The 20,615-nt window shown below is 41.0% G+C and overlaps 2 long non-coding RNA genes across 4 annotated transcripts; one reads left to right on the top strand and one right to left on the bottom strand.

Moving 5' to 3' along the window:
* Positions 1-10: 10 nt before the first annotated feature.
* LOC111248355 (uncharacterized) lies at positions 11-4,207 on the top strand. Of its 3 annotated transcripts, XR_015325476.1 has the most exons (4): positions 11-784; positions 1,782-1,991; positions 2,486-2,668; positions 3,172-4,207. It is a non-coding gene; the product is annotated as an uncharacterized LOC111248355 (long non-coding RNA). The 3 variants fall into 3 exon arrangements; XR_015325474.1 differs by lacking the exon at positions 2,486-2,668 and having other exon boundaries at positions 33-784; XR_015325475.1 differs by lacking the exon at positions 2,486-2,668 and having other exon boundaries at positions 43-784; positions 1,794-1,991.
* Positions 4,208-9,793: 5,586 nt separating this feature from the next.
* LOC147756789 (uncharacterized) lies at positions 9,794-19,964 on the bottom strand. The gene is made up of 2 exons (XR_015325479.1): positions 19,809-19,964; positions 9,794-11,679 (listed from the first exon to the last, which is right to left on the bottom strand). It is a non-coding gene; the product is annotated as an uncharacterized LOC147756789 (long non-coding RNA).
* Positions 19,965-20,615: the final 651 nt, after the last annotated feature.

Here is a 20,615-nt window from a genome sequence, read left to right as displayed (position 1 = left end):
CCGATAAATTCGGCGGCCTACTCACCGCTCCTCGATCAGCTTCCCACTCTCTCTATCGCGTCACTATAATACGCAGAATAAGCGAACGACATGAACGTACGACACTTTCGTCACATCATCACCGTTTTGGAACTTTCTGGCATGTAAATGCCTCCTCTATTATAGCAAAAGACAGACAGCGTTGACGGCGCCAGCAGCGGCGGCCGCCGTTGCTGCAAAAGCAGCTTTTCGCAAACACTCATAAGCGGCGGCGGCGTCGTGCTGCGCGCAATGGCCCCGAGAATGCGGATCTGTTTAGTTGTTAAAGTCAGCGCAGCTCCGTATAACTGCCGCTTTCTTTCGACGAGCAGCCAGATACAACGCGACAGTTAATCTAAGCCGCTGGCTGTGCTCGAACGCCCGACGGAAAAGGCTAAATAACAGCTATGGTAGTTGTTTCAGCAGCGAACGGCAGGCGATATGGCAACGAAATAACAGCACGTAACGGCAACGGAACACTGAAATCTTGACTGCTGCAAGTGCGATCGAGCCGTTTGGTGTATCGCAAGGAAAGGTAGCCGTGTGTTTTCTATGTGAAAGCGTCAAATCTCTAGGCTACATTCATTTATTGCTTGTTAGGAGAGTATGACACCGTGAGACGTATGTACAATATACCACTCTGGATTGTGACACCTTCAACTATAAGCAACTGGGCTGATCAGTCGCGACCACTGCCCCCGTTTCCCGTCGCCTGGGTCGAAAATTATAGTGAAATCCAAAACGATTTTCCTGGCGCAATCTAAAGGCAAGTACTTTTATTCTATGTATTTACAATACCGTTCACGAACTGTACTGCAAAATGCATCAGGTGTATCTGGTTTGCACACCCCCGAGTCTATACACCGACCGTCCGATGGTTAAACTTAGAAGCATGACATATCAGCAGTCATTGTGATGTACGTCCAGCGGATGTTGGATGAGAACAGTGTAAAAGGTTGTCATCTGAAGGCGCAATTAATTGCTGGTCATCTGTTCGTAACTTAATAGATTAAGGATCAGAAGGCATCGTAGAGTTTTACTCAAGTATACCTTCAAAGCGGTCTGTCGGTGATAGCAGATAACGAACCGCTGAATTGGAAATTAAACACGGATAGAAACATTTGGTTCGAAAAAAATGTAGTGCTTGAATTGATTTTTGCTATACAGACAGACCGTGTTGTTTTGCAAGGAATATTCTAAGCCGTACGTTAGTACATATTTTCGTAGAAGGGAAAAACCAAAGCGCTTGCTGGTAATGCTTATTTTTAATAACTTTTTCACAAGGATATTCATATAAAGAAATTGAAATATATGAATTGGAATTTGAAATTGGTTGTGCATTGCTTCGAATCTCTATTAGCATTGAAAAGTAGATAATCTTTTGAGCAATGTCCATGTCCTAAACACGCAAGGACATTTTGACTGTGTAGCAAGTCAAATTGACACTAATGATTATATTCATATTCTGGGATAACTTGAATTATCTGGTGATAGGATCACTTAGATCTGTCTACCAGTTACATATTACTGCTACTTGATGTCAGGTGTCGCCCGATTGTAGTAGTGATAATAGGGAGCTAATTAATGAATACAGGGAAATCATGGCTCGGACACGTTTTGGGAGTGGCATAAACTGAATCAGCCTATGGTAATCTTGGAACTTTTCAAATTATAGGACACTGCTAGTCCTGAAGCCGCCTAAAATTTGAAATAATAATAGTTAAAAATACCTATACATTAACAAAATAAAAATTGTCTCCTAGTGAAATTTTTAGGTGGCCTCTGGAAGTCAACGCGTACGTTTGCATCAACCTCCAAGCAGATTATGCTACATCGAAGGACACATGTTTTTGAAAAAACACTACTGATATTTATCTTCCCGCACGTACGTGGCGATCGAAGGCCTTGCATTTGTTCAGGCAACTGTTCCTGGCATGAACGTGCGTCGTCAGCTGGTTCTCGATCACTATTTTGTAGGTCCTATATGAAAACAATCACTTTTTTCTACCTAGAGTAAGACATATCGTTAATGAATTCGCAGAGCTGACAGCTGTCTCGTCCGGAGTCTATATGTTATTAATTATAGATGTTGTACCCGATTCTGTCTATGACCTCGCCCCATTGTTGACACTCACTCGTCAACTTAGTCTGGTATGGTTTACTGATACACCTCTACGCTTGACTAAAGAAACCTGTAGATGATCGCAGGCCCAAAGGCAAAATATGTAAAAACATTTCCTTCAGTCAACCAGTAATAATTCATTACATGTTCACGTAGATAATGGATTCCGGAAGTGTCGACAAAAATTGACCTATCATTTTATATCCAATAATGCTATGGGACAGCAGTATTTAGAATAGGTGTCATGATTCAGCGATCTCGTTTCCGAAAATTGTCGTCGTACTGCCTCTTCTCGCAGAAACGATCGTATTTTATCGAAATATGTTAATTTTGATCGAGTTACAGATTCGTATCCCGTAGTTAACTTCTACCATAGGCGTGTCACAGTAAAACGTACCCACGACGCGTCATGTAGGGACCAAAGCGGATTCCAAGCGACACTGCTGGGTTATTGTGAATCTGAGTAATATTTCAAATGCGGCAGACAAAATCGATGCACGGAACTTTTGGCTTTCTTGGAAACGACATGCAAGTTGACACGGCACAAGCCGGAATGGGTTTCGGATAACTTTGTACTAAAATCGATATACGTCCCTTTAGTTTTGTCAGTTAAGCGCTAACAGTTCAAATAGAACATACCCAGCTGAACGCATTGTATTTAGTATGATCAATCGCCTCTGTCAAAGATACCTGCTCTAGTTCTTTCATATTAGTGCATACGCACATGCGCACGCACGCACGCACACAATATGCGTTATCGAAAACGATTTTTTCTACCACGGAATTTCCCATTTATAGTAAAAAAAAAAAAAAAAAAAGCCTCAATAAGTGCCAATCATTCTCTATAAACCTGTTCTCAGAACTAGATCGTCCACAAATAACTTAATTTGAATATTGAACGTTAGAGCTAATATCGTATGCGATACATTGCATGTTAACGGAATACATATATATATATATAAATTGATTTGTCCACCAAGCACGAACTAGTTACGGACTAATTCTGACTATATTGTTTTTTTTTTTCACAGAACGCTAGAGCTCAATAGCAGCGATGGGCGAACAGCCGAAAACACGCAGTACACTAAGCAAACATGTCAGCTCCCTTCGGGATATTCTTGCCTCAACACTGAGAAGAGTCCCTTTAGCCCCCAAGCCGCCGCAGAAGCACCGTTCATCTTTTGAGGTCGGATATGTTGTCCTGCCAACGAGCCTTTTCTATCTCAAAGTTAAGGAAAATGAGGAATCGGACAAGGAGAGTTCTATGGAAGGCCAACAGCGTCAAATAACGGAGAATGACTCTATGTGAAGGTGTTTCTTTAAGGTTTACTTAGACGATTTTATAAGGCAGCAGTGGCAATCGTTGCTATGGATCGACGCGAACAGAGAATGAAACAAAGTATTGTCGGACTCTAAGTACGCACTGCATGGCACATTGGTTTTTTTCCCCTTTACCCGTTGTGCAAATGCTTTGTTTGTAGGGCGTCTCGAAATTGTATCGCTGACGTATAGAACATAAAATGTTGTTACGTTAAGAATTTTTGAGAGAGATTATATTATCCCTTGACTATCCCATTGGTAAGGGTATAGGGATAATCAAGTTTTGTGACTAACGCTGGACTGTATATATTTGTACGTATGTTGTTCAAGTGTCAATCTAATTCACCCTGAAACTTACAGATTTTTTTAGAAAACAACATATAACTGTACTCAGGTGCATTTCCAGATAGACAGTTGTGGACAATGCCCGTGGAAGCAAATGAGACCGCGAATTCTAATATATTCCATTTCATCATTAACAGTAGTAGTTACCATACCAATCGAAAAGCACGATTTTTACAATTAAATAAATCTTTTCTAATTAAATTTTTATTTATTGCTATATAAATGAATTAATTTATTAGATTAAGAAAAAATTATTACGTGGAACAATTGAATTATTCAGTTTGTGTCGACAGCTTTGAAGACGGCTTCTAACTGCTAGTGCTATGCACTTCCGTCTATGACGTGTAGTCCTAAAGTTCTAATAAAAATGAAAGTCTCCGGGAAGATTTGTGTAGTCGAAAATGGGTGTTCTTTAATATTTAATGCGATCGAACTAGTTAAATGCTGCCATAGAACGGAGAAATGATTCATAGAACAGAACTTTTTATAAGATACGATTAGATAAACAAAGCTATATAAACAAAAGGCTTTGTATCCTGTGCGCAAGATGTTCATTTTGGTAGACCCTCCGTAATGTCAAGATAGAAACGATCGATATCGGTAGTTCTAGAAGTTAAGCGAATTAGCGTACCCTAGACCCTCCTTCAGCAGCAACCAATCGACAAAAGCGTTTGGTGAAGGAACCTTTTATCTAGGATCTAAAAAAAGTGAACCTTCAAGAAACAGGCCATAAAACTATCTGACAAGCCTTCACACATATGACATAAACTTGGTTGCATTTCTAAAAGCCCTTCAGATATTGTTCGACCGGCCGTGAACGCCTAACACGATACAACAGCGCCATTCTGGTCGTGTCGTGGGCTAATCTCTATGGAGCAATCGTCGAAAATCGAGAAGTGGACAGATGAAATCACGTAAGAAAACGACGCATTATGTAAACATCTTTTTTTACAGCATGGCTTGCGACGGCCCTAAGATTTGATTGCCCATACATATTAACTATTCCATAGGAACATGATTTTAGCTTGCGCTAACTAATATCGATTTGCGCGTCTATGTGAAACGCAAATTATCTCCTAAAATATCGAACATCACCAGTCTCGTGGGGCGACGCTTAAATAAAAAAAAAAAAAAAATAGGCAAAAACATTTTGCCGAGATGCTGCTACTATTTATTGCGGTGCACTTCAAGCTCACTATTAAATGACGAGCATAAACTATTGTTTTTGTTAAATGACTGTTATTCACACGTAAAAAACGAGCACTTTTTGCTCGAACGATAAATACATACGCAGATTATTCAAAGTCAAGTGTACCACCATCTCAGATACCGATTCTGTCAAGAGTTATAAAATAGCCAATATCTATCGTTCATTGTTGCGTGTCTGTGTTGCCATACGCTGACGGTCCGTTCACCGTCCGGTTCGGTGCGTTCACTCTATCCAGCTAACTAATTACAATAGATATGCGAAAAGAATTTATACTTGCCCCACCGTGTTGAGCTTTAACGAGTTGGCGAACAAGCAAGACGCTTTAATAACGGCGTTCCTCGATTTCCTCTTCTCGATAAAGGTCTTTGCGAAGTTGCAAGTCCGCTTAGCTGTTGCTTACAAAAAAAACACGGGGCAAAAGGGAGAGGCCACACACTCGATCGGTTTTTTGTCCTTCACCTTTTTAAAAATTGGGCCTAATCCTATACGATCTGTGTGAACAAAGCGAGTCCTTTCTTCGTAATTTAGCTATCACGCAAAAGCTGGAACTGCCCGAAGAAATAGTCAAACAGAAGAAAACACTGAATTGGATACGAAGATCTAAATTATAAACAGTCATACAGAGTACGCGGAATGTTGGGAAACGAAAACAATATACACTGGAAAGTCTGGTTACCTAGACAGACCGTGGCACTGTTGTGCCGGACAGATGTTGTGTTATTAAATGATATTGCATGTGTACGGGTTTTGTTCTAATAGTCTATATGATCCAGCTAGCTACATACGTAAGACTTGAAACATTCATAGAGAATCCGATGACTTAATGGAGCACGATCGATGTTTGTTCAACCATTGTTATGACAAACGGAACCGCAAAGTATCTGAAGTGCTTTATTATAGATTAGATACGGTACAGGAAGTTGTACAGAAATTTGTACGCATTTATTTACAAAACATTAATGTCTCGCGTAGTCCGACAGCTATACAGTTGCTTCATTGCTATCTCACTGCTCAAGCTCACGTTCCAAATACGTCCGGTGAGCTCCAGACGATCGAGTGTAATCAATATGAGTGGGGTGGCGTGATATTATATAACTCGATACCCGCGGCTAGCAGAGGGAGCCCTAACGCATGCCCAATGCACCAACGTAGGTTATTAACTACTGACGGAGAAGCTGTGTACATGTGCACTCTGAACAAGAAGGACACTGTGTGTAATTTTTAAATAGAAATACTTCAGGACACCTTACGATTAGCTGACACTGTCATTACATTTGCAGAAAATGGTCCGCTCTAGCAATGGGATGCAATATTTACAACCCAAATAAACGTGATGTGAACTTCGTGCCCATTTCTTTGTATTAATCAATTTCGTGGGAGTTATTATTTGTGTGCACAGAAATCCTGGCTAAAAAAATCATCCAGATTTCGTGCAATTTCAGCGGGGAACAGTATCGACGGTGTAACCCTGCGTAACTCTGCTCTATTTGCCCTTGTTAATGGTGGGATTGTGACTTCCATTTTGCTAGACATATCCTTGCTCAGCTTCATCACCGAACGCAATCTGAGCAGATGAAATTGTGTGCCTAACGCGCAGTCGAAGGCTTAATTAATAAATATCTCCGGAATATAGTCAGCTCTATTTCCCAGCTGATTTTTCCCTTTCCACCGCTGTACCCTAGTGCTCTTCCCTTGGGAACGTCGGTGTCCAGCTTTGATTCCCGCTGCAGCAGATGAAATAGATACGAAACGCTCAAAAGAGGAAGACAAACGCGCCAAAACTTGAAACGAACAATCTCTTCAACAATTCAATAGCGGTCTTATCTTGTTAAGCTTAGCCTCTCATGTGCGTCGGCGACTATCTGCATAGAATCCACCTTCTACTTAAGCATAGCGTAGCCTCCCTCTAATGAACAGCACGTGCGAAATCAAAATATTCTTATTATTTTTAGACGAGCAGAAAGAAGCTAGACGGGAAATACATGACAATAATAATGCAAAATTTACCTCATGGTGTACGTGTTATCCTGAACGATAAAAAATAGGATAAGTGAAACACTGGTATATATCCAAGCAAACCTATGAAGCTCGTTTCGCTTTTTGCATGGCTTATTCTTAAGGACTACGCATACGTATAAGAATAAGCTGTGCGAATGTGGCCTTTTCTGTATCGGCGTTAGTCGATCGAGTGTGAATTGCCCCGTCGTCGAATCAGTTTTTTTTTTTCATTTTAGACTGCACTTGGGAACCGTTGTGGTACAAAATTCGAAGCCGGGCATAGACACATCTTGCTTCGTGCCAGAAGCCAGCCGTCTAATGGAATGCCTAGCGGGGAAAAAACATAAAGATCTATTGTGACGTTTAAGAATCCGCAATGATGCTTGAACGACAGTATTGCCAATTCTTTTCGAAGAAACAATACACATACTAGAATATTGTAGTAAAGTAGCTCTTAGGTCTGGAATATGTGCTGCCTAGTGAGTAGACACGGGACATACAACCGTTTAGAATCTTTGAAAACGATTAGTCATCCTGTTAAGGTAGGTTACACCAATTCGTCGTCGTCAGAATACAGTTTAATGAAGCTTTCGGCTTACAGCGTCTTCTTTGTCAAAGGCGACGCTCATCTATATGGAATTTTCCACCAGATCCGACTGCGGCTCAGCCCTAACTCTACAGTCAGCACTGAACATCCAATTCTAATTTGAAACATACGATTAAAACCTACCTCTGATTCAAGTTCTAGGTTGGGTTCGGGCCATTTACACAGGGCTACTCACCATTTGAAATACTGCGTATTAAAGTGCATTTGCAACGTGAAATTATAACTGTATCATATAATAATATATTGTTAAATAAACGGACTCCCCTAATGCGTAACGATGCCGAAAACATTTTCGAAAATAGGTTTTTTATTGATTTGCTATGTTCACTGTAGCCAGCCGAAACGAAAGCGCTCAGCTCGTAAACTTTCTCTTCGGCCGATCACTGCCGAAAAAATGATAGACTAATTTCGAAGGCTAAATTTACAATTTAATTTTTTTTTTACACAATGAAAGATTTTTATAAGCAACGATATTTTAATATAATGATTAATTGTACTGGACGAAAACTCTTCTCGCTAAAATAAAATCATAACTCACTGCTATTTAAAAGGAAGCCTTAGACCTCAACCATTGATAACTATACTATATAATCTATTGTACGAAAACGGAACGCCTAAAACTTCTCTAAATGTTCCAATTTCTAAAGGCTTTAATTAAATGAGAAAAATGTTGGAAGTAACAGGTTCAGCCTTGTCATTTCCATAGGCCTCGATCCTATTAGGGTTTTAGTTGAATTGTATAGTAGGCAATGAAACTACTCTCCAAATTCATCGTTCATCTTCGAGGTCGCGCTTTCCTCTAAACATACGTCGTGTATTATTGCTTGGGTAGACGGAAGCACATGCTTTTGACAGAAGATGACCATCTGCACATTCGGCGCACACACGCAGGCTCACCTGAGCATTTCTTCCCAATTGATATAAATATAATACGTCGCTGAGATATAGTAACGTGGCGGGACATCAGCGTTCTGGCAGCTCGCTCCCGAGATGCTTTCTAGATCACGTAATAAATAACAGGAGAAACAACGATGGCGACCTGAGGGAATAATACTGTATGGCTTGATGGAACCGCTTAGCTGGAACACAGACAACTCAGCTGAGCAACGAAAAATGTTCGTTGTTAGTATTTTCCTTTGGCCCATTTTCGGCCAAAACACAGGCCACTGTTACGAGTATGGACGCAATATTCCTTAGTTGTCACCCAATCTTCATTGCTGGTCTTTGGCTACTGATACTGCACGCGTTATTACTCCTCTTGTTATTATTTTTATTGCTCGGTTAGTAGTGAAATGAAAGCCTGGTTTGGTGGATTCGACCAAGCTTTCCTTTCACTACTGCCTGTTGATCCTGCCACGTGTGCCAGCGTTCGGAAATGGAAACGATCCTATAGCTTCAATAATATTGTCTTCCTCCAGAGATAATAATAATAATAGTAATCATACCATAGCAATCGAAAGATGTCCCTGTTCGAATCAGGCAAATGACTATGCTGACACTGCTTCCCCCTCCGCTGCGCTACCTGCGACATGAGTATTGTGTTTAAGGCATCGGCAGGTCCCACGCAAGCCACTACTGTTCCTGAATTGGTGCATGTGTTCCGTCTCTCGTGGGAGATGTCCGCTCCTTTTGTCTTTCGTTCGGTTTCATTTCCTACCTATCTAGCCGTGTGAGTACATGTAGGTGCTCAATAGTGAGCACCAACAGAAAAAGCATTTCGCACGCGACTTTATGATTTATAGTGTCTTCTGTATCTTCGATGGAGGCTCCTTAGGTGACGGTAGTGACCTTAAGCTTGACAGTATGGCCGTTCATCGAATACAGAGATGGAGCGAGGCTGTGGGTTAATCCTCCTCGAGTAGGTTCCCTGAAAGCGACCCGACGTTTCTGATGTGTTGAACGATATGGGTGCGCTGCTTACAGTATGTCCTATATAGAGTACATGCACAGAGGCATGGCCAGACAAACTGAATAGTCGAGGTAATGACGCCAGATGACACAGATGAGCGGTCATGGACGCGCGTATGCGCAATCATACGAAAACAATCATACAAGATCGACTCGCAGAAGAGAACTGCTTTGGTAGTGATGAGCCCAATCTGCAAAAAGGTGAAATATATCTCCAGCAGCTATTAGAAAAAATCCATACGTTGTAATAAAGAGCTCGGGAAACGTCATTGGAGTAACATTTACTTTGGGTTGTCTGACGGACTCGGAAAATGTAGGTGGTCGAAATTGGTGAAGAAATCGTACACTCAAAACATGTAATCAATCAATAACAGCTTTAACACTAACATCGAAAAATAAAATACAGCATAAAGAGGTATGTCTTGTTACAGCGTAACGTTTTACCAGTTCAAAGATTTCGTCAGGTGACGTCCAAATCCGTTTTTTAAAGTGACTCTTTTTAAATCGTAATTTCGCCATATTCAGTATTACTTGGCTTTTTATAATGGAGTTATGGAAAATTCAGCATCGTAGATGCCGGACGAGTATTGTTTATGCGTTAATAAGATATGTGTATGTTTATGAAACAATCTGACGAGTGGCACAAGTGTCAGCCAACGAGGCAGGCAGAAACGGTAAACGTACCGATATGCTACCCCATTACACCAAAAAAGGAACATGTGTCCGTTAGATTTATGTTATTTTGGCTATCAAAAAACGGACTCGATTGAGTAAATTTAATTTTTATGCAGGTAGTAACTGGCGCCACATCTGTGGCACGGAGGTTTCTGCGAATTTAATATCTGCATTGTTAGCGACATACTAGCACTAGAATTGCGCCGAGCCTGATGACTCAGCTGGCCAAACGGGTAGAATTCAATGATTTTCTTTTAATAAAAAGAAAGAGTTCACAGTTAATCATACATTGCCCGTGCTCTATTTAGTGCAATATCAACAAAAGGTTAATACGGAGTCAGTATTCTAAAAATTGTTGTATTTCCTCTGGGGATTTCCTAGTATCATTGTTTTTAATGTTTGTATATTCTCTAATGGCATTGAATATGATGGCAACTATGTCATCTATTGATTCTTACTTGTAGTTCACCTTCTTCTTGGACTTTTCTGTTACGATATCCTCATATGCGGTGAGACTTTATAATATATACTATATTTACTTTCGCCAACAAAGCTTCGAAGGGTAGCGTTGCCATCCACATTGGTTAATAGGATAATTTTTTAAAAAAAGATTTTGAAAAGTCTAACCTCAATCGAGCCGAATCCCGGAACTAATGGGACTTAGAGTTAGCCTATAGCTTGGCTCGAAAGCCTCACGTTATTGCTAAAGACACTGTGTAAAATATCTTGAAGGAAATTAAAATGTGTCAACTTTTATAACTAGTACCACCCACACCTCTGCTCTTCATAACATCACATGTTTTTAAAATAAGAGGGAGACTGTTAAGGGCATTTAACCTTATTAACTGGCTATATTCTCAAATGAGATTCGCCTACAGAGGAAGACGTGTCGGGAAAGAAATATTGTTATCATAATGGCTTTCGGTCTAATGATTAGCTTAACATCTTTAAAATATTAGTCACTTGGCCATCCGCCACTTTATCTAGCCCATAAACGAAAAAGCGGATATGCTGGAATAGAAGTGTACATAATTACATACATATATAGTTGTGTGTAACAATGACAATTGAAGTTCCGGTTTAGGCTATCCTAGATAGTCATACGGCGTCATGATGAGGAGGACAAAACCATTTTCCACTAGTATACTACAGGTGAAAGTCCTAGCTGGGTTACGTTCGTCTGGCCAGTTTCCCGATAGGCTAAAGGAATCAAGCCGAGGTCGCGTGACACCTGGAGCATGTTAGTCGCGCTGCGTCTTGGTACAGACACAGCTTGTCTGTGAGGGTGGTCCACGCCACTACTTTCCGCATGCTTCTCCAAAGGATGTCTATGGTACCTTGGCGTCTGACATTTGTCGTTCGTGCTTAGCAGAGTCTGTAGCTTTACGTTCGTGTGCGTTACTCAGAGTAATTTCCCGCGACGAATTTCGACGAGTAGAAAAACAATTTTAAGAACCAAATAGCGGAATGATCCGTCTGAAAATAAGGATACGCTTATTGTTAGAGCAATAGTTGTTTGCAGTTAAATAAATTAAATAATCGTTTATTTGTATACGTACAAATAAATATGCATAAGTTCAATGAAAGTAACTAAGTAGACAGCGATAAATATGTGACGATTATAATAAAGATCCACGTATCTTGTTTTCTTGATGTGCCTTCGACAACACACAACATGCTTAGGAAGCACTAGTTTATTTTGTGACAAAAATCAAATTAACAGGAAAAAATATGGGAAGTTAAAACGGATAAGTCACAGATAAACCCGATACTTGAAGATGATATATAAATTAGCTATGCCAAATAATTCAATCTGTGCATCTAAACGTGTAGTTCCATTCGAAAGCCTCATATTCTAGTTCGAACCTGACAGGTTGTACTTAGTGAGGTTCTAACATCGGTATCATTGTTTCCTATTGGAACAAAATAGCCTGAATAAGGTGAAGGTTGCGATAGATAGTTTTCTATTTCAACGGCCCATGATAATGTCCTACCGTTGATCGCTGTATCGGTATTCAAGTAAGGCTCCAGGGTGTTGCTTAGTTAACAATAAAAAAAATGCCTGTAAAGGCGTAGTCCAACGTTGTTACTTGTTATTATGTATTTGGGAGCTTGAGAGTGGTTCGTTATATATATATATATATGTATTTATACCTGTCCTGTACCATACGTCATTGGCGAACTTTGAGTACATAAACACACATACGTGTACATATGATCCAGAACATAAATATTATTATTATTAGTAAAATGAACTCTACAACATTACAACGTGATGTCATTTTTTTGTGATGCAGTACCGGATCATCCACCCTCAAAGAGTCTTTATCTTAAGCACAAAAGCCCATCATGAACTAGTCCAATAACAAAAGCATTTCTATAGACGAATTTTAAAAAAAAAATGGTTTATTTTGTATTGATAATGCGCAGTAGGGTAAACAAAGAATCGAAAAATTTATATTAGGAAGGCAAACAGTAGCTGCTAAGCTGAATATTAGGCCAAGCTGTATGAAAATCCGTTCGCGTCATAAAATAAGTGGCAAATAATTCATGCTAACACGATTAACGCAACTAGGAATTATGCGATGGACAGGAAGGAAGAGATTTACAGGATATAGAGGAAACAGGAGAAGTAGCAAAACCGAAGGCGGGAATTTGGAGGGAGGACAAGTGAAGGATCGTGAACGATGCTAAGTTTGAGAGGAGTTAGAAAGCACAATGGAAACTCAGGGTATCTTTATTGGAAAGAAGTATCGTTCTTTGCTAAAAAACCTAGAAAGGTCAAGACTTAAGTATTACAAGTAGGAATACCAAGAGAAAAGGTAACGCGATTGTATCCTGCATTACGCAAGCTAATACAGTTGTATAAACTTTAAAAGTGTTGTCTTGATAAGGGTACCTCTTCATGAGGTAAAAATACATGTACCTCCATAGATGAACTAGCTTGTGTTTGATGAAGAACGATAAACACTTCGAAATATTTGATAATATTACTGAGATTGCTCCAAACGTGCCCAATTACTTACTTATAAACAGAATCTGCTCTTGCATTGTACTCAGGATTTGGTTGGTTTAGACTGGGCTCTAGGATCTCAAAAATTCAGGTAATGTTACCAATTTTCAATGCTGTTTTGTTATAAATAAATTCAAAGAAATTTCACTTTAAATTTTAAAGCTCATAATAGATTTCAGGATGATATGAGTTCTCAACTATCTACAAGAGTTCACGACGCGATATATTTTATTAATACACGGACTTAGTATGCCATTGTTATTCTGCGACCGGATATTTCCTGGTGAAGATGTCATTTTCCAGCTCATTTTCTTTCATCACTGCAAGCAATGTTCAACCATAAAAATGGTCTGAAAATTGCTAGGCTCCTTCTGTATAATTAAGTCTAGGCGCAAACGGGGAGCGCAGCCAGGCATTAACCATAGCATCATCACATCATGCTAACACCAGTAATAGTCGTGAGGACAATTCAGTGACAAGGAGCAATGCCCAGCCTTTAGGCCAAGCATCGGCGCTTCCACTTTACCACTTCAATCGAGTACCTATTAGATGGCCGTCGACTTTGCTAGCGACTCTGTGACCTCAAGCGGTTTACAGCATCCAACGGCGCCCAGCGTGGCCTCAGGTGGCCAAGGTGGCTTCCGCCGAAATGGCGTTATCGGCTGCCTACCTCCCGAATATCGGCGCCTAGAGTGGATCGGCTCAGACTCAATTGAACAGCGAAAGTCGACTGTGCTAGCAAGAGGCAGGAGCGGTATCTTCACTGTTGTCCGAAGCTTTTATGGTGCACTCAAGTCTTCGATTCATTCATCGGCTAGGAAGAAGGGGTGAACATTGCCGCCGATGCGAGGCTGGAAAGCCTCATTCTCTTTAAAAGAAAAAAGGTGCTTAGGAAACAGCTGGACTACTCAATTTGGCTCCTAACTAGTTTTTCTCGCTGGTGTTTGAACCATGTTGAGATTCTTGCTTCAACACAGTCATCTGGAGGAGGGTTAACTTAATCATGGGACCTTATAATAGAAAAGAATATGAGCCAGTAATCAACGTATCGCTTTCTGGAAGCATGTACGTTTTTCCAAATCGGCTGGCCATTCGAAGGAAACAGCTGGTAAGAATCAACTATCGTTTTCTCTTAAATTGTGTTTATAGCTTATAAGCTCTATGAAATTATAACTACCTAAAGATTTCGAGAAAGGAAAAACACCGTTCGACATAGTAGAGAAAATCGTTGTAGCGGAGCCATTTTAGTTAGCGGCCTGATGATCTGTAGGAAAAAAACATCGATTCCTATTTCAAATTTATAAACTTCCATAAGCTCACGAAGGATGCACACAGCTGAAACTGGTATAATTAAGCTTCTAAGAAACAGAAGTAAGATAATGGTAATTCGATAGAAAAAATGATGAGCGCATTTATAATTTCGCTTCCACATTACAATTTGGTCTTTTATTATTATTATTATTATACACACGTATGTAACAGAGGAAAGAACATCGTTAGGTTCAAGAACATTATTTCACATTTTCTTCGTGTATATATACCTGTTAGCCTTATGTAGGCTCCTGCAACAGCTTAAACTGTTTATACATTGTAGACGCTTGAAATGTATTTTCGTCGTTAATTTTTTGTAAACTAAACGTGCTTAATAAATAGAGTAAACATAGTGTCTACCGCTTCCCTTCTAGTTTCGAATTAGATAGAGGCCCTGTATATGTTGCCATTTTGTTTCCTGAAACGCGGATCTTGGCGTTTGAGAACCCATCTTGTGGTGCATACTTTAAACGAATAAAGCTACTTGAGAAAAACTTTTACATTGCACTATTAGGGGTGTTCATCATGTTATACATCTTGTTACAATACCGTTAACAAATCAGCAGGCCGTCCTGATACGACGATTTTTAGCAGTTCTTTAATGTCAGCGGAAATTCAGCAGCAGTGATCTTTGATGTCGGTCAAAAACCTTACCTTGGCTCAGTTATGGGTCTGGTAAATGTATGGCGTGAGGGTGCCTCGTTACGCTACCAGATTACGTTGCACCGAAGTCAAAGTGAGAGTGATTGGGCGCCGAAAGTACGCCGACATAGAGGTCGGCTGCTTGCGGCCTAAAAGGGGTAAAGTACAATAACTTAGCCCAGCCAGTGGGGCCTGACCAAGTAATGTACCTTTGCCTACCACCTAGTGTCTATCTATTTTTCCTGACCTTAGTATTAGACAGAACATGAGTGGCGAATGTGGTCTGCCAGTGGTAGGGAGGGGTGGTGACAGGGAAAGTCGATGATGCATGTTCAGGTATACATTTATAAAAACAAAACGAATTTAGATGGCATTTTCTCGTAATAGGGTCAAGTCCTCAGAGAGAATGACTGTAGCATCGGTTGCATTATGGACTATTATAAATCAGATTATGCTTATGTTCGTGCTGTGACGATCTTGTCTGAAATCATCGCGCCGGCTTTGCATTAGCTTTCATCTCTTCAGTGATCTATAAAATCGTCAGTGTCTATACGTGTGCCTAGAATATCGTAGTGCGTGGCGTTGTAAATCCTGATAAAATGAATCTGGATGTGATAAAGCAAAGTGTATATTATTTTTATCTTACACGTCTAGGATGTCGTTGAAATCTGTGGAGGGCCTGCGTTGCCTAGGTTCCAATGATGTTAAACAACAGCGCTGGTTTCCCTTTGCTTAATTTAATTCTTCTTGTCTACTGTAACAGTGTTAGATGACGGTGCGATGCCGCTAGCATCGTCTTGCCTCACAAATAATAGCTATGGGGTAGTCTAGCTACTGTTTACCAGTGTTCCTCCCTAGGGCTACGGCTAAAAGTAGTATATATTTGTGATGAAATTGACATAACATGGTTTTATAAACTATTCTTAATCATTAGATTAGTAAATAGTGGCACGTCATGATTATAGCTCTATTGTTTATTGTCCTTGTTAGTTAGTTCCTGCAACTGGTATATTTTGGCTCCGAGTCGGCGGAAAATAAACAATTTTCTACGAGACTGGCCAGTGAATGATGCCGGTTCTCGGCTAACCGGAACTACTTGCGCGTATCAAACAGGCAGTAGTATTAGCAAAGCCACATGATTTTCATTACATACATGTTCTTCATCTAGCTATGTTGGTATAATATGATTGAGTTAGTTGTATACGAGACTGTGTGCAGCCGGTACATAGATGTAGCCGCTAAGCGTAGTAGAAGTTGTCAGCATTGTCAACTCATGTGAGCAGTGCATCGTATCAAAACAAACACATTCACGCTGAAAGCTAAGATCACCAATCACTCCACAGTTATTTTTTCGCTCGCGTAATATGTTAATTATTCGCAATCTTTTAGCTAAACCAGGTCCTTTCTCATCCTCTAAATAGTACCACATTTTGCAACTATCCCTAATTGACTGGATAGCCTTCTTTCACCGACGACTGAATTCTCAGGTCGACGCCGCCTATTACCTCAAGCAACTCGCTTCCTTTAGGCCATTTTTTATTCTACCTTTATACTATCATTTATATTATTATATGCCCCATATAATTGCTTATCGATAAACGTTGTCAACAGACAGAGTAGGTCCTGTGCACGGTTAAAAGAAAAAATCTTAAATGCACACCTAGATGGGGTAGAACGTACCATAAGTGTCGTCATATATTCCATAGTAGTCTGTCACGGCTTTTTGTCGATTTTCCTATCTATAGTCCTACCCTGCCGAAAGATATAATGTTTGCTACCGTTGACCACTGATTAGGCCTTGATTGTCCCCTGGCCACGCCCTTGGCTGTCCGTTCGACAGATGGGCACAGAGTGGCCTTTGCCGTTCCTTTCTTCCGTTAAAGGTGTGGGGCGATATCCGGCAGAATTGGTGCCACTACTGGGAGTAGAGGAATGCGAATTTGCACCGGTTTAGAGACGGGTCACTTCGAAGACCGACGGGCTTCAAGGTGTCCTATTAGAATTTCTCCTAGTTCCGGAGCGTCGGCATGCCAATTACCCAGCGGCTGACTTCTTGACAAATGCCACCGTTCGCAAAGGACTCTAGAGGATTCTGCGGCCTTGTTTGCTATGCAGACCTCGTCATAAAACTTTTGGGGGTCGTCTAAGTAAGCGCGATCAAGCACTGGCCCTCTTAGAACTTAAAGAGAGCTAGCTCCTGCTATAGGTACGCCAGCAAAAATCTCTAGCTTCCATTCGCTGGCGAGCCCATATCTATGCAAGTGACTTTCTATTTGAAGCTTTCGCCTTGATCAGAATGCAAGTGACGTAAACACGTTTGCTTCAGATTTTTAAAAACGCCCGCGGGAGCGAAAAAGAGAAGCCAGTTCGTGAGATTTGCAAAGTGAAAGGCAGTCCGATATCTTTGCATCAGATGTTACAATTAGAGAGAGAAGTATAAGCAATGATGTGTAACACACCGTCGGTCAAGCTCGTAACATATGAGTAGTAATTAACGGGAAACTGATCGTTAAAGTTGAAGGATATGAAAAAACTTGACTTGAGTGCAAACTACCCGAAGGATGCTAATGCTTCTCCTATACAAATGAACATACGAAAATAGCACTTTCTTGCCTCATTTCCACGATCGAGTTCATCCAAAACGATTGAAACTTCAATATGTGCCGATGAACAAAATGGCGTTATACTGCATTCATTCTGGAACGATAGTCCGATATGATTTGAAGGGGTTCACTTTGCTGGATCCTCGGAGAAAGCGGCAAAAAGAGATCTGAGCAGCGGCTCTATTTGAAACTGATGCGAATATCGGATGATCGGTTAGTTGGTACAACTAGCGACATGACTTGGTTATCTTCTTAAATTCGTATACCGTCTTCGCTATGGAGCTTTTATCTCTTTCCTACTCAAAACAACTGATAGTAACTTATCTGAAACTGAATAACTAGCTATATAATCTTCTTTTACGTGCAAATAAAATCGGTAAAATAATAAATCGTTCGAAAATTAGCGTCCTAGATATGACGATTTGGAGTGCCTAGATTAAATACCCTCTACATTTTGAAGACATGTATCAGTCCTCTTCTGAAGAATAACTTCTGGGGATATTGCCATGATCCTCGAATTTTGCGAGTAAGAGATCAATACTCTGTGTTCAATCATGTAAATCAATAAAATGTGACATAATGCAATAATGAAATCATGTATTTTCGTGTTTTGAGACGCCCCTTCCAAAATGACGATGATCATTCTTACGAAGAAGCTTGGGTATGTTTAAATTCCAATATCTTAAAAACTAATTTTTTGTACTTACGATAGGTTGTCTGCCCTACCGTATGTAACGTAGAATATGCGTGTCTGCATTTTCGCATTCGTTTTGTTATTTTGGGAACAAATCAATTGCAACAACAAACACTTTTTAAAAGCCGCAAATATAGCGTAATAATATCTTTTAGCTAAGAGCCGTTATAGAGGCCAACTGCTTTGGTGTCGCGCCGTTCCTCAGACAAGAACGGGCAATTCATCGACTTATCGATCAGTGAATAACCCCGGACATTTTTTTGTCTTTCCTTAGGGATGTTCCTTCTTTCTTCACACGACTACAATCAAGAAAGCTTGATTCTAGATTGAATTCTAATTAGTTTCAGAGGAGCGGTGGTTGGTCGACGGTGGCACGAAATGACGAAAAATATGTTACGGCTATCTCCGAAAGCAGGGCTTTCGATGGGCAACTCTGCCTTGGTGACTGTGCTTAGTTTTCTGTCATCAACTTCGGTCCTGTCTGCTCGCGAAGCGCTGGCAGCGATCGCTGTGTCCTGCGTGCAGTTCTTTTCATATGTAGCCTCCTACCACTGTCACTCTAATAACGTTCAACTATCACCAGAAATCAACTGCGCATTCAAATACGGCTACACATTTTTCTATTGGGCGGACAATAAGCGAAGCTACTCGGATCTCCGCTGTCGGCGCTGTTCGTGCTACTGTCCGCGGCCCTACGTGACTTCGCCAGTATGCACATTCCGTATGCAGCGGAAAAACATTCCGAGAGTGACTTGGGGCACGTTCTCCATGCGCCTTGTAAACCCTTGAGTCAATTCTTTTTCTCGTTGTCCCACAGTCTAACATCTTTTGCTGTTCCAGCCGACACTCGCGGCCGACTCGCGTCTGCCTTCAACTGCAGGATAACTTTTGGGAGAGGTAAGGCAATTACGCTGTCTTAGATTCTTCGTTTGTCTGTCGGCGTGATGCCTATTTGCATAGACATTGCTGCCACTTCCATTGCAGCCCCGAATTCCACGGCCGGTAGAGAGACAACCAGATCTCGCAGTACCCCACCGTCAGAATGGAGGTTAAGTTTAAGGAGTTGAACGAAAAGGCTGGAAAAGGCTGTGACGCTGATAGAGCATGACTACAATAGCTAGCGGTGGCCCATGGTGGTAGAGATTATGGAAATGCCGCTATCAACCTCCCGCATGCTAACTAAGGCTGCGACAAACCTCATCTAGTGCCCAGCCAGTATTAAGACAAAGACAGAAAGGAGAAAGAAACAGAGAAAGGGGGAAATGACGTCTTTCTATTTGTACATTCACCGTCGCGCGGTTCAAGCATGTCCTCGAATAGTCAGAACAAAAATCTGTTTCACCTGACAACGAGCGCAGGGCGCGGCCTCTCTGTGAGATACATACTGCCCCTGCAAGCGTTGCCCAGAATCGTGCTGCTACCGCTAACAGCGCCCTCCATCTGCACAATTCGCGGCATCCGCGATGGTGGCGGCCCCTGGCGCTAGGCGCCAGCATTGAGTCTCTGCAATCAACGTATCAAGGGAAGGTAAGAGAATTGAAGGAATAAAAACATACAATGAGGTCGCAACAAAAGAATATTGATTGATAAGAAGTACATTGCTAACGGCAGGCACGCGGCCCGACGAATTCATAGGCTCGTTTTTAGCAGATCGCCACCGGTCTTGTCCATTGTATTTGAGTTATCAGTATGTTGCTAGTGTGTTTATTGACTACTTTCTGTGAGAGTGGTGGTAAGGCTGAGGATTTTGTTTGCAATTTCCTCGATGTTCGTTGCGCAACGTGAAGCGAAGTATGAAAGAGCATAAATAATAAAGAAACAGAGGACAGCGATACTGTGCCTGGCATAGGTAGTTACCATTGCTATGAGTGATGTTGCTACATCTATTTGTGGAACGATGCACCGATAATAATGTGTTAAAAGGTAAGGAAATCAAAGAGCAAAGACGTTTCGGGATTAACAAAAGCGGCAAGTATTGGCCTCTAACGAACTCCTAAAATAGGTGTCATAATGTTCCACAAGTCATTATTTTTCGAGTTCGAAATTCGAGTTCAAGTGAATGCTAACAGACGGAACGATCAAACAGAAGCAACCGCTGTGATGGTCACCTCCATCACAGTGCCTCCTCGTAAACCATATTGTCGTCTAT

Source organism: Varroa destructor, unplaced genomic scaffold (genome assembly GCF_002443255.2).
Source record: "Varroa destructor unplaced genomic scaffold, Vdes_3.0 BEIS01000003.1, whole genome shotgun sequence".
Lineage (NCBI taxonomy): Eukaryota > Metazoa > Arthropoda > Arachnida > Mesostigmata > Varroidae > Varroa > Varroa destructor.
The sequence above is the reverse complement of the archived record's forward strand: the minus strand, read 5'-3'. Positions and strand labels throughout refer to the sequence as shown.